The sequence below is a fragment of the Orcinus orca genome, chromosome 7, assembly GCF_937001465.1.
Source record: "Orcinus orca chromosome 7, mOrcOrc1.1, whole genome shotgun sequence".
NCBI classification, from domain to species: Eukaryota; Metazoa; Chordata; class Mammalia; order Artiodactyla; family Delphinidae; genus Orcinus; species Orcinus orca.
In genome coordinates this window covers 59,537,280-59,557,130 of record NC_064565.1, presented here as the reverse complement: position 1 = coordinate 59,557,130, position 19,851 = coordinate 59,537,280, and the positions used below count along the sequence as shown (strand labels likewise).

Sequence of the window (19,851 nt, the reverse complement as noted above, 5' to 3'; positions counted from 1 at the left end):
CCAAAGTATCCCTGCGCTTTAAGACTGGGTTTTGGGGGGGTTTTGTTTGTTTTGTTTTACTTAGGTTTTGCACAGGGAAATTGTCTTTGTTTACTGTGGTGCTCAGCCCATTAGATGTGCTCACTATGGAGATTTTTCTGATTATTTCTGGGATTGAAATACTTGCCTGTCCCACATACTTGCCTGGGTGTGGTTTCTGGGAGAACTGGTGTTAAAACTGGAAAAACAGTAGTCATGGTGAGGCCTGAAGGGGTGGTAAGAGGAGGAATGGTGGGGAACAGCCCTATAGCCAGGGCTGTCACACACACAGGGGGTGCGATATTGACGGTGAAAGTGTGGGTGACATGATAACTGATTCCCCCTTCAGAGGGGCCCAGTGAATACACACCTTGGTCGCCGGCTCAGCTTTATTCATCTAAGAGTAATCAATTGCTTCACCGATCATGGCAGTATAATGACATCCAAATTCAGAAGAGTCATACAACTTTTTAACATAAGGAAAATGCAAAGAAATGCAAACTAGGATATGATACTATAGTTTGGCTGACTAATTAGCTAGTAGAAGGTATGAAACAGGTATTCTCATACATCACTCGTGGTACAAGCTCCTGAAAAATTTGAGAAGGTGGATCAATAGTATATTCATTTGCTAGGGCTACCACAACAAACCACAGATTGGGTAGCTTAAACAACAGAAATTTATTTTCTTACAATTCTGGAAGCTAGAAGTCCAAGATCAAGGTATAGGCAGGGTTGGTTTCTTCTGAGGCCTCGCTCCTTGATGATAAAAATGATGAGGACAGAATGGATTTATAATGTTTATTACAGTTGGGAAGCTACATGCTAGAAGTACAGAGGACTTAAATTGCAGATGACCATCTTTTTGTGTCTTCACATGATCTTCCTTTTGTATGTATCTGTGTCCAAATTTCCTCTTCTTATAAGGACAGGTCATATTGGATTAGGGCCCACTTTAATGACCTCATTTTAACTTAACTTTACCTCTTTAAAGTCCCTTCAAATATAGTAATGCTCTGAGATTACTGCAGATTACGACTTAAACAAATAGACTTTGAAAAAGGACACTTTACTGAGTTATTCTACCTTTAGGAAGCTATACAAAAGAAGTGAATATAATTCTTCAAATTATAGGATCCTACATTATTACCTTTTCAAAACCTGCTTTTCTTACCCATTGTATATATTTTTAACATTTCTCCATGAATTTATATACCTACAACATCATTTTTAATCACTATATAGTATTCTGTCATAGACACATCATAATTTATTTTACAATTCTCCTATTTTTTAAAAATACATTTATTTATGTAACTTATTTATTTTTGACTGTGTTCCGTCTTCGTTGCTATGTGCGGGCTTTCTCTAGCTGTGGTGAGCAGGGGCTACCCTTCGTTGTGGAGCATGGGCTCTAGGCGCACAGGCTTCAGTAGTTGTGGCACGGGGGCTCAGTAGCTGTGGCTCACGGGCTCTAGAACACAGGCTCAGTAGTTGTGGAGCACAGGTTAATTGCTCCACAGCATGTGCGATCTTCCCAGACCAGGGCTCGAGCCCATATCCCCTGCATTGGCAGGCGGATTCTTAACCACTGAGCCACCAGGGAAGCCCCCACCTGCCTCTTTGGAACACGTGTCTAATCCACCATCTTTCCACCCTCTCTTGGACTCTCTTTCCTCGTTCTTCCTATCCTTGTAGAGTTCCTCCTTTTTTCCATTATTATTTGGCTATATAAGAGTTCCATAACTTTTTCTTTCCCTTCTTAATCAAATAGAGAAAAAAATGCACACCATACTTTATCAAGCATAAGATGCTACTGTCAGCTGCTCCATTATTTTATATTCCTTTATATACCTTCCTTTATATAAGAAGGAAAAACCTAATTAAACTATGACACAATGCCTTAACAATAGTCTTGCATGACTTTAGTAATCAGTTAAACTAGCCTCTCATTGTTCTGAAATTATTACAAGGGATTTGGCAATTTTTCCTGCCTTCAGTTGTATTTTTTGTTGAGTAATAAGAATCTTTTTGTATGTATCCTAATGACAAAGTATAACATAGCTTCATCTACGTGTGGGTATCTCTCTTTCTCAGTTTCCATAAAGCACATAGTTGTTGCATTGAAAGAAAATATGGAAAATATGTTGACATTCCTCAGAAGATGAAGCCTTCACTAATATCAAAGGCACATTCCATTGCTCTGTTTCACTGCCTCTCTGTGTACACAATACTTCATTTCAATGCCAAAATTACAGTAGAAACATTTTAAAAGACATTTCAAATGGTGGTTAAATTCAACCTGTAAAATACCAACAATGCACATTACTCAACTGAAGTGAAAACATTATAAACAGCTCTGACCAAGTATGAACATACAGCTCTTCACCAACAGCAACTGAAAAGGCCATCCACTGTAGAAGCACAATTTCAGACATATTAAAATGCAAAAAATAAAGCACTATCTTAGAATCATAAATATGTATCTATAATTTATTAATTGTGATATATTTAACAGAAAAAATAAGACATCCACAAATGTCATTTCCCTATTTATTAAAAATACATTTACATACACTTACTTAAATACAATTAATTAAATACATTTTAAAAATTAAGCATATTCTATTTGCCATACTTAGGTCACTGTTTCCTTTTATACAATATATGTAGATTTTTCTTTTTTGAGCACCATTACAGACTCATGGATTTTCACAGATGCAACTCATTTCAATTAGCCATAATTATCTTGTTTTTTTTTTTGACATTTCAAATTGAGGTAAGTTAACCAGGACTAACTTTAAGTTGGCTCCGTTGTCCTTTCAACATTGCAGTGACTATTAAAAAACATCCTTGCTTTCCTTTTTTTTAAAAAATTTTATTTATTTATTTTTGGTGGTGTTGGGTCTTCGTTTCTGTGTGAGGGCTTTCTCTGGTTGCAGTGAGTGGGGCCACTCTTCATCGCGGTGCGCGGGCCTCTCACTGTCGCGGCCTCTCTTGTTGTGGAGCACAAGCTCCAGACGCGCAGGCTCAGTAGTTGTGGCTCACGGGCCTAGTTGCTCCGCGACATGTGGGATCTTTCCAGACCAGGGCTCGAACCCGTGTCCCCTGCATTGGCAGGCAGATTCTCAACCATTGTGCCACCAGGGAAGCCCAACATCCTTGCTTTCTGAAAACATTAAGATATATTAAGCCTATGTTGATTTTTCTCCCTGTTGTAGGACATGAAATTAGCTACTTGTAACGGCTGCTAGAATTAAAGACCAAAATCTGGGTACATGCTCAGGTTACAAATTATATCATTTCATGTTGTCCTGGTGTAGCCGGGATGATAACACTGCTAGGCCACCTTAATGCAGAGCTGGAAAAGGTATTTCTCTAGAAAAGCTCGAGTTTACATTAATTTATCTACTTTAACAGTAATATTCCAATCTAACCCTAAATCCTTCAAAATTCTGATCCAATACACAAATTTTTAATTTGTTTTCTATACAACATACCTATTTAAACGTTTAACCCCTCACTTAACCATAATTTTATCATCCTCTCTTTTAACTATTCTTTTTTTTTTTTTTTTTTTTGGTACACGGGCCTCTCACTGTTGTGGCCTCTCCTGTTGCAGAGCACAGGCTCTGGATGCGCAGGCTCAGCGGCCATGGCTCACGGGCCCAGCCACTCCGCGGCATGTGGGATCTTCCCGGACCGGGGCACGAACCCGTGTCCCCTGCAACGGCAGGCGGACTCTCAACCACTGCCTCACCAGGGAAGCCCCTCATCCTTTCTTTTATAATCCTTATTTAGGTCATCAATCGCCAATCCACAGTAACTTTATTGACATGGCTAAATTTCCTCCAAGAAATTTTGTGTAAGCTTTCACTCTCCACACTCATGCTCATAGCAGCATTATTCACAATGGCCAAAAGGAGGAAGCAACCCCAGTGTCCACTGACAGATGAATGGATAAACAAAATGTGATATATACATTAAAATGGTATATTATTCAGCCTCTAAAAGAAGGAAATTCTGACACATGTTACAACATGGATGAATCTTGAGGACATTATGCTAAGTGACATAAGCTAGCCTCAAAAAGACAAGTATTGTATGAATCCACTTATATGAGTTACCTAAATTAGTCAAATTCATAGAGCTAGACAGTAGAATGGTGGTTGCCAGGGGTTGGGGATGGGGGGAATGAAGTGTTGTTCAATGGGTATAGAGTTTTATTTTTGCAAGATAAAAAGTATTCTGGAGATTGGTTACATAACAATGTGAATGTGTTTAACACTACTGAAACTTACACTTAAAAATAGTTAAGATAGTAAGTTTTATGTTAAGTGTATCTTACCACAATTAAGATGTTTTTAAAATTTACACTTTCAACAGTAGGGTATGAGAGGACCTATTTCTCCTAAAATTACTTTTACAATGGAAAAAGCACTAGCTTTATTCCTCAAAGTTTAGTGAAGTTAATTGGAAGATTAACAATATTAACACTACATCAAATAGCTGTTTTAGTAAATTTTGCAATGGAGAGTTTAAAAAACCCTCTAAGAATGGGTTCTTAACCTGGAGGTCCATGGATTTTTAAAACTAGCAATCAAGCCTACCTTTACGGATCCCAATACATCACACCAAGGTTGTAAAATGTGGGCTATGTAAGTCATCCCAATGGTATGCAGAGAAAAGAACCATTTCCTGATAGTCATATGATAAAGGTAAACCTAAATCATTATTGCTACACAGACCAAAATTTAAAACTCCTGTGTGCAAAGGTATCACTTACCTGAAATTTAACAGCCCAGGATATGGGATGGCAAAAGAAACACCTGAAGGATACACTGAAACACACTTAAAATAATGTAATATAACTGTGGAATGCTGAGAAATAGCATTTTGGTGGGAGGGGAAAATGAAAAACCCACAATTTCTATTTCTATCATGTTTTTCAAGGAAGCAATACGCTTATTTGTATATTTCAATGGGGCTTTATTTTCTACTAGTATTGGTTCTGATTTAATTAAGGGAAAAATCTTTTGCCATGTTGGCCTCTTTACAGTCTCCCACTTTAATACTAGTGGTTCCCACGTTTTCAAGGAAAAGGGAGTCCATGAGCCATTATTGTAAGCTGTGTCAAAGGTGTGCCATCTACTTGGCGATTGCTAATTACCCTTTGTGGGATAGCTTTTTTTTCCCCCGTTAGACTTGCTCTGTCTGAAATATCAACAAAATCTCAGGTTACTTGTTCACTGGTATTCTGTATGATGAAGACATGAAAATACCAAACCTCATATTCCATGACTTCTGCCTTTTAGAACCTTTTCAATAGATCAGGCTCTGAAACCTCCAAATTTTGAATTTACGAGATGAACCTTCCCACGGCAGGGAAGTTTTTCCCCAACAAAGAGGACCGCTGGATCTACCGCTTTGACTGTGCCACACCCCAACACATACCTCCCGGAAGACCCACTGGCGAGGGATACTTCCAACTTCAGAGTGACTCTGGGTTTCAGATCTCAGGGCTCAGGAAGACTCACTACTTCTGGGACTTCTGAGTTCAGAGTGACCCTGGCATGATTTTGTGGGCTAGCGTAGAAAACTAATCTAAAAGGGACACATGACTAGCATAACACTACTTCTAAGACAAATAGTTCCAAGTAGCAAATAACTTAGTTACAGATAACCTTTTAAAAAAAAAGCAATCCTTCCATTGTTTTGAAAAATGGGTACATGACCCTTTCATTGGAAACTTACTGGATGGACAGGACTTGATTTTTATTTTTTAATCACATTACATATTACCAAAAAAGGTTGATTCTGGCGCTATCAGAGCCATGCTTTGTTCATTTTAATCTTTTAAATAAATTCCTTAACTGCAGAAGTGTGCTATAAATTTATTTTAAAATTGATCAGTAGGTAAATAGATAGGAAAGACTTTAAGTTGTAATCAGAAAAGAGCTAAAATAGGCAAATGTTTTCTTTTGTAGATGGGAGGATAAGTATATTAGGTTCACGTTTTTCTGATCATGCAGGTTTTAAGGGCATTTGCAATAATTTCTCATTTCCATCCTTCAGTCAATCAGACCTACTTCTGGTACATGTTTGGATACTGGTCTAACTTCCCATTCTCATTACCGCCAACCCAACCACCAACTCCATCCTGCCCAGCTGTCTCACAACCTGCTAATTGAATCGTTTTAATGGCCCTTTTATATATCCTATCCAAAGCCATTCCAATCCTCGACTTTGGCACACTCATTCCAGGATCTTTCCATTGCAGTTTTAAATGTGTTAATTTTTATATTGAAAATTATCCTACTCATCATAAGAGGCAGATATTTTACATATTTTTTGCAATTGAGATGTTGGGCTATGTTGATCCATTGCTATTTCTTTTTTTTTATAAACAGTTTTTTTTTTTAATAAATTTATATTTATTTATTTATTTATTTTTGGCTGCGTTGGGTCTTCATTGCCGCGCACGGGCTTTCTCTAGTTGCGGTGAGGGCTACCCTTGGTTGTGGCGTGCGGGCTTCTCATTTCAGTGGCTTCTCTTGTTGTGGAGCACAGGCTCTAGGCTTGTGGGCTCTAGAGCGCAGGCTCAGTAGTTGTGGCACATGGGCTTAGTTGCTTTGCGGTATGTGGGATCTTCCCGGACCAGAGTTCGAACCTGTGTCCCCTGCATTGGCAGGCGGATTCTTAACCACTGTGTCACCAGGGAAGCCCCCATTGCTATTTCTTTTTTTTTTTTTTGCGGTACGCGGGCCTCTCACTGTTGTGGCCTCTCCTGTTGCAGAGCAACAGGCTCCGGATGCGCAGGCTCAGCGGCCATGGCTCACGGGCCTAGCCGCTCCGCGGCATGTGGGATCTTCCCGGACCGGGACACGAACCCGTATCCCCTGCATCAGCAGGCGGACTCTCAACCATTGCGCCACCAGGGAAGCCCTGTTTCTTAAATGGTGCCTCTGAGCAGAAAAGTTTCGTGCTTTAATTAATTGAGCTGACACCTTTATAGCACATTAATTGAGCTTATGCATTTATATCACACATTAAATATGCATGTCAAATACATTTATAATGTATTTCCAGTTCTCCAGCCCATGTCCTTTGGGTTTCACTTTTTTCTTTTGTACTTGTTTTCTCCTGGTAATTATAGGACATAGACGAATACTTTCCTTAAGTAAATACCTGGACTTATAACGCTATGATTAGAGGAGAAAGACCATCTCCCCTACACAAGTTGCTTAAGTAAACATTTACTGAACATCTGCTCTGGGCCAGGAAGGATGCTAGGTACTGAGGGTACAAAAATGGGTACATTGTAGGTATTCTACCCACAAGAAACCTGGGTGCTGTGGTTCTCATAGCTTAGTGTTCTTAGGAGTCATGTGAGGGTATTAGTTGAAATTCGGATTCTGGAGTTCTCATCTCCCCCAATTTTAAAAGTATGGAGTGGGGCCCAGGAATCTGCATTTTAGTAAACCCTCCCAGTGAGTCTGTTGCAGGTAGTCTCTTGATAAAACTTTGAAAGCACCACATTAAATCCTATTGAATGTTTAATATTTGTGCCTGTAGCTCCGGACTGTTATCATGAAGTTTTTTTCAAAATGCTATTTAAAGGAAAATGTTATTTAACCAGTTTCCTTTTCCATAAATATTTTTTCTCTGTCACTTTTAACTAAGAAATCTTCTCATATTCAGAGATTAACTCTTAAGTATAAGAAGATTTAAAGTATGAGTTCTTTGCTAAAAACCTAGACATTTATCATATATCATCTCATCCACTTCCCCCCCCATTAAACCATACAGTTAAACACTTTATAACACTATTACAACAATGTTATCACTTTGTAGAAGTCAGATTTCAAAGTATACTACTCTGAGTCTGTTTTTTCTTCACAGATATTCTTCCTGAAAGTAGGGTCTCCCGCTTACAGGAGGAAAGGAACATTTAGTTTTTTCTAGTCTAACTAAAGACCCAAATTATGATTTACTTGAGATGCAGATTCTAGCCATATTTCACTACTTTGAAAGAGACTATGAAAAGAAGTTTTAACAAAGCAAAACATTAAATAATCTCACCAAGTAAGTTTTTGGAGACCTATTCATTCATACAGGTTGAATTTGTTATTTTTTTCACTAATGCTTTAGTTTGATCAGGCAGAGTCCCACCACCCACTCCCTACCCCAATTCCAGTTTTACATTTTCTTTTTTTTTTCAAGAACGTATGGTTGGGTGACTTTTTAAAATTAATTAATTAATTAATTTATTTATTTTTGGCTGCGTTGCTGCACGCAGCCTTTCTCTAGTTGTGGCGAGCGGGGGCTACTCTTCATTGTGGTGCGCGCGGTGGCTTCTCTCTTGTGGCGGAGCACGAACTCTAGGCGTGCGGGCTTCAGTAGTTGTGGCACACAGGCTCAGTAGTTGTGGCTCACGGACTCTAGAGCACAGGCTCAGTAGTTGTGGTTCACGTGATTAGTTGCTCTGCGGCATGTGGGATCTTCCCAGACCAGGAACTCGAACCCGTGTCCCCTGCATTTGAAAGTGGATTCTTAACTACTGCGCCACCAGGGAGGTCCTTAAACTTTCTTTTTCAACTCATTGTGAAGTCTCTCTTAAAACCAGGCTGATAATGACCTCCAGACTACTTCCTTCCTCGCATACCTTTTTTGTATTTCAACTGCCAGCCGCTTAGTCTCTTAGAGCCGATTAAAGGGATGCCCTCACTCAACCTACAGAGAGGAAATCCATTCCCCTCGCCTTAGTTCTCTACAACCTCTGTCCATGCACCTGAGGAGATATATATACATATATACATATATATAAATTGACAGTTACTTGGCTGCCCTATATTATATATATATGATTATATATGTAATACTGGCATATATATGTCAATTTTTGAGATCATTAAAAAAAAATCCTCCTGGATTTGATGTTTTCTAATAAGGAAGAGACAACTGTCTGTATTACGTTTAAACAAAATGAAAAGCCCCACCACATCTCACTTAAAGCAGCTACGATGCCTTTGAGCCAGTTGGGATCTCAACAGAAAATCTTACAAGAGCAATCATTTTTAGGTTTTTATCCATACGTTCAACCAAAAAGAGATCTAAGAAGACGACGATAGCACACAAAATAAACAGTATTGATTATTCAGGGACTATATGTGTAATTTCAGGAGCAAAACATGAGGATATATTTAATTATTGCCCCCTGGAAAATGATAGACTATAGATCTTGTTCAGGTACTGTCTTCTTCTTAGTGCCTGATGTTATCTTGTTGGGAAAAGGGTGTTTGGGGTTGTGAAGAGTATTTCATGTCTTCAGTGGTGAGGGCTGGAAGAATTTCACTAGTTTCATCTCTACTGACAGCAAATATATAAAAATGCATCTCAGAGAAATTTCGCTGCTGACTCCACTTGCCAGACACAGACATTCTGCATTTTGAACTGATTGAGGAAAAGGGTATGTTAGAAAAGGAGCAAAGAATGAGCAGAATAATGATTCACATAGTGGTTGCCAAGAGCCTTGCACTTCAATCTCCTCTCTTTTTTTCTAATATTAAACAAATGGATTTTTTCCTCTCAATGGAAAATAAATACAATGGCTTTCACTTCTAATTTTATTCAAATTTTATTTCACTGAACTTTTTTCTCAACCACAAAAATTTAGTTTATTCCGTAATAAAGAATGTGGAACCTAAAATTACATAATGAACCATCAACTTTTGTGGACTGTTGTACAGTCCACAACCTGCACAACTATATATGGTAGCCCTAATAGAAGAGGTTCATTTTCCTACATTTCCTGAGCATTGTGTTTGCAGATTAATATGAAGAGAAATTAAAGAAATACATTTCATCAATGCAGAGCCCCAACTATATCCATGACACACTGGCATGTAAACCATTTGCTTTTGGCACAAGAGGGAAAAAAGATCCAGACATGCCGTGACCAGGGCAATTGCATTATTAAACCAATAAATAAATAATAAAACCAAACAAAAAATTAAAAGTCACCATGGAGATGTATTTTATATCATTGAAGACACAAGGGTTTTGGTTAGGTTTATGAAGTCCTAGTGGTAGTGAGTCCATTCCCCCTAAATTAGGCCTTTCATTCATTCACTCCTCGTATTGATTTTTCTAAGCATGGCTACTGGCTTCACGTACTTGATTTATCTTAGCGTATGGCTGAGCTCACAGATTTCCTTCTTTTACCAAATGTGTGGTTACCAATACTGTACAAGTTTGTACCTGAGCAGAATGTGTTAAAGAGCAAATTTAAACAAAATTTCTCATAGCAGTTTAAATTGGCTTTATTATTAACCAAGGAAAATTAGCACGCTTTACATCTTAATCATTCTATAGATTCTGTAACTAAAAACTAACAAGTTCATGTGTTAAAGTATTATTGATCCATTAGGCAACTAATTCTAAATCTGAGTATAATAGCATGGAAACATAATCAAGTAACAACATCCTGCATCATAAATCTTCTCTTTTGTGAACAGGCTCAAGACCAGTCTTATGAATGGCTAGAACAACAACTATCAAGATGTTGGGATTTGAAACATGTCCCCTAACATTGTCTTAAACTATCTCTGATCTTGTGGCCATGACCCCTTGAAGTCCAGTGTTACAGATTGCTTTCTTTTGTTACCAAGAGCTCTTTAAAACCCAAATGCCCTTTGGAGGCTTGCCACTTATGTTATGAATATAATAATAATAGTACTACTGTTTGTACATGTATTTAGAGCAAAAATTCTCAAGGTGTATTCTGGGGTAAAAAGGATCCTATGGACAAATTAGATTAGAAAATGTGGAATCAAAGTCAACTCACTTCTGTACTTCTGAAAGCTCTGAAGATGCTAGTGTGCCCTGGGACTCTTTAGAGAAGATTCTAGTATGCAGCATTCCCCCAATTTATTTTTTATTTATTTATTTTTAATTGAAGTAGAGTTGATTTGCAATGTCGTGTTAGTTTCAAGTGTACAGCAAAGTGATTCAGCTAGATATATATGTGAATATATACATATATATATATTCTTTTTCAGGTTCTTTTCTCTTGTAGGTTATTACAAAATATTGAGTGGAGTTCCCTGTGCTATACAGTAGGTCCTTGTTGGTCATCTATTTTATATATAATAGTGTGTATATGTTAATCCCGAACTCCTAATTTATCCCTCTCCTGCCCGCCGCCCCTCTGCCAACTTCCCCCTTTGGTTACCATAAGTTCATTTTCTATGTCTGTGGGTCTATTTCTGTTTTTTTTCTGTTTGTTTGTTTTTTTTTTCAGCTGCATTGGGTCTTCATTTCTGCACGTGGGTTTTCTCTAGTTGAGGCGAGCGGTGGCTACTTTTTTTGTTGCGGTGCTCAGGCTTCTCATTGCAGTGTCTTCTGCTTGTTGCAGAGCACGGGCTCTAGGCGCGTGGGCTTCAGTAGTTGTGGCACACGGGCTTAGTTGCTCCGTGGTATGTGGGATCTTCCCGGACCAGGGCTTGAACCTGTGTTCCCTGCACTGGCAGGCGGATTCTTAACCACTGTGCCACCAGGCAAGTCCCTATTTCTGTTTTATATTCTGTAATACGAAGGAGCGGAGATTTGTTAGACTGCTGTTTCACAAGACACCCTCAGGGAAGTGTGTTGGCCATGCTGGGTGAACCCCTTCTTACATCCAGCTAGAAAGAATGCCAATATGGGTTAGTGACAAAATGGAGTCCCTAAGTGGGACCAAGGGGTTTAGTTTTCACTGGGAGGAGTAAGAGAATTTAAAACTTATTTCCCTTTTGTTTTTTCTTGTGGCCGTCTCCTGGCTGCTGTGAGATGCCTGACGGTGACCTTCATCTAAGAAGGCTAAGTGAATTCAGCGTGCAGCTCAGGGGAAAGGACACTTCAAGTAGGCACCTCTGGCCAGCTCCAGTTCTGACTTAGGAGAATGGCACTCTCCTTACACTTTCTTCCCAAAGTGGATGTGGAGGTAAATTTGGAAGGCCTTAGGGAGTGTTTCTTGTTAGGGGACTCACTGGGGTCCCAAGGCACAAGGGCAGAACCAGGTTCTATGGAGCTTGAAAATTACCCAACTTGCAGGTTGGGGGAACTTGTTAAGAGAAATAAAATACAAAATTAGGAACAAAAGTGACTATTTAAAATGAAGAAAGGAATCACAACAAATTAAAATTTTAAAACTGGCGAAAACCATGAATATCACAAAACCCAGAAAAACAACACACATTTTATTAACTGCCTAACACACCTCTATTTTTTAAAAATATTTTTTGCTGCATCTTTGTTATTTGTCTCTTCATATGAAGCTTTCAAATTTTGAAATTACATTGTATATAGAATAGAAAGGTAATCCAGGCTTTCCTCTAATAAGTTTGAATTTTGTTTTTGCTATTGATCATTTAGAAGAGTTTCTTTCAGCATCACAACTTATTGGAAATGGCATGTAGAGTTTTAGGATTATTTTCAAATTTTGGCAAACTTTTACCTAGTGTCTTTCATATATGAGACTTAGCATTTCAAATTTTCTTGTCAGTAATTAATGTAACTCTTTGAGTTGAAGACATTTGTTGAATAGTTTGTCACCAATGTCCTCTTGTAGTGGCTTACTAATGACCTTTATGTTGAGCCCTTACCTTCCCATCATGGTGCCAGGTGAGTTAGCACAGTGGGCAGCAGGAGTATTCCTGAAAATGATTCCTACACTTTGATGGCTGGCAGTAACTCAACTATACATTGAAGCACCTGTGACCCTCCTTAATATAATCCACTAAATTCAAACTGAATGTGTCCTCAATTTAGCTTCCCCTTAGCTTGATCCTCCAAATACCCATGGCCACACCAACAACACTTACATTGTGTCCTGAGGGGTGGGAAAGTCAGAGTAGAAAAGAACAGCAGTATTAATTAATTGCAATCTTAAGTGTACAAATTTTACAAACATTTATGACTTTGTGAACATATTTCCAGCACTTCTCCCAGGGTCTTGGAGGGATCTGTATACGTGAGGGAAGCTGAGTTTAAGCTTCATTAGCATCAGGGTAAATTTGCCTCTGAGTTTCACACCCTTTCTTACTCAGGACCCCCCAGTTGGATAGTCAATACTACATTAACTTGGAACAGCTTACTATGTATAAATCCTATAGAAATGAAGAGTGTGGCATAATGCCAGCGAAACAGTACCTTTCACCACTTTCCTTGCAGCTTGGAGTGGCCATGTGAGACAAGTTCTGGTCAATGAAACCTTAGCAAAAATTCACTGAATAGAGGCTTCTGATAAATCTCTTTCCAAGTTTTAGATGGCATATGCCTTTTGCCTTTGTCATTTTCTTCCTACTTGGAGCTCATGTGCAATGCTGGAGGTAGAGCAGCCATCTTGTGACCACAAAATAAAAACATGAAGGCAAAACTATATGCTAAGATGGAGGTGCAGAAAGATATAAGGTTCCTAACCTGAGGTCACTCTCTACCTTCAAGCTTGTTGGTACATGAAAAAAACTTGTCATGTTTTCTGTTACTTGCTGCTGAATGCAATCACAAATTAAAATGCTTCCCTTGGTATTGACTTTGAATTAAGGATCCAGGAGACAGAATTTCTTTTGCAACCCTCTGTGGGACTTGGAACATTTAAAAAATTGGTTGCCTATGCAATGAAAAATGCACAGTGTTTTCACAAGTCTTTCCCATGCTTCTCATTGACATTTTAAAGTCAGGAATATTTGAAGTTTTAAGATTATACTATCAATATTTGAGTTGATTTTTTTCAGTTTTATTTGAATTCCCTCAATATTATCTTGCTGCATGGAAATTTCACTTAGGATGTGGTATTGATTTAAGATGATTTTCATGGTTGACTTACATTTCATTTATCTTTATTTTGTCCTTTTGTAAAATGGAAATAATTGCTGGTTCCTACTAAACGTAGATGAGGTAAATGAGTTTGTTGTAATTTCTTTGTATGTCCTCAGTAAAGTATTAAACATTATTTCTGTGAAGTATTTTGCTTTGGTCTTAACGTGCATATTAGGATCTTGTAAAATTATATTTTAAGTGTGTCCAGAATTATTGCTTAAACTAGTGGACTTTGGGCTTTTCAGGGTAATACATTAAAATTGATCTTATTTTTGCTGAGAACCTACCAGATATTCTTCACCTAAATTGAACATAGGGATAAATGAATTTCACTTGACCTTTGCACCATGGTTAAGTGCTCCTTATAATTCAGTGATATCTGCTTTTATATTTCATGTTATGCATATGGATGGTTCCTGCTTCTCTCCCCTCCCATGACTTTGCATTTCAGTACAGGGTTCACAATATGTCATGTAATCTCCTCTAAAAGTGAAGTTTCCTTTTGTTTTAGAATATCACTGTATTCTTGTATTGGTAAATGATTAAATCTCTACTTATAGTAAATAACTTTTTCATTCAACAAATATTTAATGAGCGCCTCCATAAAATAGATACGGTTCTGGGTGCTGGGGATGCAGTACAAATAAAGCTGACAGTGTTCTTGCTCCTATGAAGTTGACATTTTAGCAGAAGCAAGCAATAAACAATGCTGTTTTAAAAACTAGGAACGGGGACTTCCCTGGTAGTTTAGTGGTTAAGACTTCGCCTTCCAACGCAGGGGGTGCAGGTTCGATCCCTGGTTGGGAAGCTAAGATCTCACATGCCTTGCAGCCACAAAACGAAACAAAACAAAACATAAAACAGAAGCAATATTGTAACAAATGCAATAAAGACTTTAAAAATAGTCCACATTATAAAAGAAATCTTAAAAAAAAAATAAAATAAAAACTAGGAATGGATCTAGGGAATGGTGGCAAGCTGCTTTCCTAAAAATCGTGATTAGAGGAACCCAAAATCCAGCAGTTCAAAAAATATCTCCCATTTGGCTGAAACGGTCTTGTGCTCCCTTCTCCTTTTAAAATTCTCTCTTGCACTTCAACTCATGGCACTGGCACTATTCTTGTAAAAACTGTTAACACTGATAAATAGCTTAGTGTCATGAGTAAATTTAGAAAGGACTTGTGAAAATATTGTAGATTTTTAATGGTATTGAATCATAGAATGTTAAAACCGGAAGGGAATTTCGATATAATGTAGAAACTATTATCTGAGAGCTACCTGAATTATCAGCTCAAACAATTAAGACCTTGGACCCTGAAGGAATGGTGTTATCAGGTGTACATAGTCCAGGCCAAGATGTCTGTTTCCTAGATTGCTGCCAAATTGGGGAGGCTTTTGGAGGTGGATGCCAAAATATGAAGGAGACTCCTAGAGACGGGTGGATTGATGGAAGAAAGTACCGAAGATTAACTTTTTTTTTTCTTGCTATTTCGATTAGAATTAACCTTAACTGAACCAACCAAAAAAAGAAAAAAGAAATAGCTGAATTTAATGACTTTATTCTCTAATCATTCATGTTTCATCAATTATATGAGAGAAATATAGAAGTAATTATGAAAGGTGATCACAAATTAACGGACTGATTATTTAAGTCCATATAACTTACAGACTATGGCTAAGTATTCCTGCCCCCATCCCATTGCAGTTTCAGTTCAGAGTGACTTTTATTTCTGGGCTTTCCAAGCCAATGGGACGTCAAAGATTTAAAAAAAAAAAAAGTCAGCTTCTTAATGGGTCACTATGGGCAATTTGGGGAGGATATTTTTTTCTTCCAGTTTTATTGGTATTTAATTGACATATAGCACTGTATAAGTTTAGGTGTAGAGAGGGATGATTTGACTTACATACATCATGAAATGATTACCACAGTAAGTTTAGTGAACACTTACTTGCAGGATAATTCTTTGTCACGCAGGACTGTCCTGCACATTGTAAGATATTTAGCATCTCTGGCTCCTAAGCCACTAAATGACAGGGGCACCCCCCAACCCCCCCCCCCCCGCCTCATAATTAGGACAATCAAAAATTTCCCTAAACTCCCTATGGGGAGGAGGGAGCTGTATTATCCTCCTGATTGAAAACCACTGGTAGAAAGATATTCAAGGTTGAATCCATGAATGTGAAACTGGGGATACCAAGGGCCGACTGTCCAATGCAATTTTATATGAGACTTGAGCATCTGCACATTTTGGTATCCACAGGAGTCATGGAACCAATAGCAAGGGTACCAAGGTACCAAGGGATGACTGTACATTACTTCCATATGATATGTGCTAGGCTAGCTATTTGTGTTCATCTGTATGGGAGCACACAGGAGGGGCACCTAAATGAATCTGGTGGTTCTCACAGGTGTTTAAGTGTTATTCCTACCGAAACAATCCAATAATACCATGCCTACTCAAAATATTTTAGAAATTCTCTTCTGGATTACTTTTAGAGCCTGAGTCATGTTCTTTTGAATTTGTTCAACAGAAGAAACTTTCTTCCTTTGGAAACAACCCAAAGTCACTTGTAGCCAAGCCTTGTGAATAAGATGAGTGAACAAGCTGGATAATATTACTTTTAGTTAAAAACAGTTCCACAAAACACAAAATTATGAGCTGACACTTCGTAGTTATTGAATTATGAAAAGCACTTAACCCAGGTTTTAATAACAGGTACCACTTATTTCATTGTTTTTCATATTCGTTATTATTACAATGTTGTTAGCACTCTGTTTTAAGTACTGTGGGTATAGAAATGAAAGGCAATTCCTGACTTTAAGGAGTTCAGTATCTAGTAAGGTAGGGAGGCAAGTGAACCAACAATTGCAGTACAAACATATAAGTGCATGCTAGAAGGGGTATACTTATGAGGCTATGGGAATGCAAAGGAAGGGCACTAGCTCAGTCTCACAATGAGGAATGTGGCAAGTTTGCTGAGGGAATCTGATGTTTTATCTGAGTTTTGAATGTGTAGTGCTCATTGGCTTGGAGGAGGAATGGAAGATACTCTGGGCAGTTGCAGTAACATATCCAAGCTACAAAGGATTCAGTGTGGTGCATTCTGCGAGCTTCAAGTTCTTTGGTGTCTATTAGGGAAGGGCAGGAGATGACACTGGTGAGATAGGCAGCATCATTTTTCCTAACACTTCTATGTACCATACTAAGGAATTTGGACTTTGAATTGGAGATGAAGGATGGCTGTGAAGGACTTAAAAGATAGAAGTCTGAGGATACTGGCATAAAGGATAGAAGTCTGAGGATAATTGCATTTCAAATCATTCTAACAATAGAGTGGAAAATGAACTGGAGGAGGGAGAAACCAGAGACAGAGTGGTTAAGATGTCAGGAAAGAGGAGAGAAATGAAGAGGTCCTAAATAGAGAGGTAGGAGTGGGAATTGAGAGGAAGGGGCTTCCCTGGTGGCACAGTGGTTGAGAGTCCGCCTGTCGATACAGGGGACACGGGTTCGTGCCCCGGTCCGGGAAGATCCCACATGCCGCGGAGCGGCTGGGCCCATGAGCCATGGCCGCTGAGCCTGCGCGTCCGGAGCCTGTGCTCCGCAACGGGAGAGGCCACAACAGTGAGAGGCCCGCGTACCGCAAAAAAAAGAAAAAAAAAAAGGAGAGGAAGGATTTAAGACATTAAATATAAAAAAATTATAAAGTAACAGTAATTAAGCAATATGATTATGGATCAGGAAAAGAGATCCATTCTGATCAACGGATCGGAATAGAGAGTTCAGAAACCAGCATGTGCCTGGGAATTATATAAAGATGGCATTTTAATTTACTAGAAACAAGATGGAATATTTGATAAAAAAAAAAAAGTGTTGGTTAGAGGGGTATATTAGTTTTCCAATTAACAAATTACCAAAAACCTGGTGGCTTAAATACAAATTCATAATCTTACAGTTCCTTGGGTCAGAAGTCTGACATGGGGCTCACTAGGCTAAAATCAATGTGTCGGCAAGATTGCATTCCTTCCTGGAGGCTATAGGTGAGAATTTATTTCCTTGTCTTTTCCGTTTCTAGAAGCCATCCTCATTCTTTGGCCTCCCTTCCATCTCCAAAGCCAGCAACAATGCGGTTTTTCTAACCATTCTAACCACTCTTTTTCTTTCTTCCCCCTCCCCCCACCTGTTTTTTTTTTTTTTTTTGGCCATGCTGTGCAGCTTGCAGGATCTTAGTTCCCTGACCAGGGATTGAACCCAGGCCCTCATCAGTGAAAGCGTGAAGTCCTAACCACTGGACTGCCAGGGAATTCCCTCTAGCCATTCTTCTATGGTCACATTTCCTTCTGACCACAGCCAGGAAAGGTTCTCCAATTTTAAGGACTCATATGGTTAGATTGGGCTCACCTGGATGACACAGGATAATCTCCTCATTTCAAATTCCATAACCTCAATCACATCTGCAAAATCTCTTTTGTCATATCAGGTGACATTTACAGGTTCTGAAGTTTAAAGTATAGACCTCTCTTATGGGCCATTATTCTGCCTATCACAGGTGAAAAATGTCAATTTAGATCTCTACCTCACACCATAAACAAAGAATAAATTACTTATGGATTAAAGATCTAAACATAAAAATAAACAAAACTACCAAAGTATTAGAAGAAACCACAGGAGGATATCTTTAAATTAGGAAGACCTTCCTGGATAGGATAAGAAATCCAGAGGTCGTAAATAAAACTATCAGACTTGACCCAATAAATATTCAAAACATCTGTAAAGTGAAAAGTACCACAAGAAATTTACAAAGTTAAAAGATAACCATCAGACTAGGAAAAAATATTGGCCACATAAATAACAAAGATGATACCTGTAGTATATAAAGAGTATTTACAAACCAATAAGGAAAAAACTTAGAAAAATGGGCAAATGATAAAAAAGATGATTTAAAGATGAAATCAAAGGAACCAATAAATAAAGAAGGGGGAAAAGCTAAATTTCTTTAGTTATTAGAAAATATTATTTAGGAATTTCTATATATGTGGTAAATCTTTAAAGAAAAGAAGGGAATGATAAAACATATTCAGGATACTATTTCCTGGGGTGGGGGTGAGGTGGAGAGGAGCACACTGGAAACTTTAACATTATTGATAAATATTTAATTTCTCAAATTGAGTGGTAAATTCACAGGAGTTCATTTTTATTTTTAAAGGTCATAACTTATATATACATTATACTTATTTTGTGCATGTATGTATCCAATGATTCTTGATTTTAAAAATGGAAAAGCAGGTTTGTTTTTCACTTTTTTGGGGTTTTTTTTTTGTTTTTTCACCTTTTATTTGGAAACAACTTACAGTATTTGAAAAAAATTTCAAACTTACAGAAAGTTGCAAGAATTATGCAAAGAACTCCCATATATCCTTTGTCTAGAAGCCCTATTCAAGTTTGGCAATTGTCCCAATAATATTCTTTATAGCAAAAGGATTCACTCCAGGTTCACATGTTTGTGATGTGATTTATAATAAGAAATATATATTTGGTCTTCACCCCATTTTTTTGGCACAAAGGTCCTAAAACCCTTGGAATTTTCTAAGCCATAAAGGTGTCTTGATATTCATAACAAACCCCTTTCAACCATACCTGAGTTATGTTTTCTTTCTTTTTTTTTTTTTTTTAAGAACTTGGCTCATTGAAGGAACATGGTGTTTTTTTGTTTTTGTTTTTAGATGTTGGGGGTAGGAGTTTAATTAATTAATTTATTTTTGCTGTGTTGGGTCTTTGTTTCTGCGCGAGGGCTTTCTCAAGTTGTGGCAAGCGGGGGCCACTCTTCATCGCGGTGCGCGGGCCTCTCACTATCGCGGCCTCTCTTGTTGCAGAGCACAGGCTCCAGACGCGCAGGCTCAGTAGTTGTGGCTCACGGGCCCAGCCACTCCGTGGCATGTGGGATCCTCCCAGACCAGGGCTCGAACCTGTGTCC

At 38.3% G+C, this 19,851-nt stretch overlaps 1 protein-coding gene across 2 annotated transcripts in view; it reads left to right on the top strand.

Moving 5' to 3' along the window:
• The window catches only part of TLK1 (tousled like kinase 1), a 209,805-nt gene that overhangs the window by 16,576 nt on the left and 173,378 nt on the right, over positions 1 to 19,851 (top strand). The window lies entirely within an intron of this gene.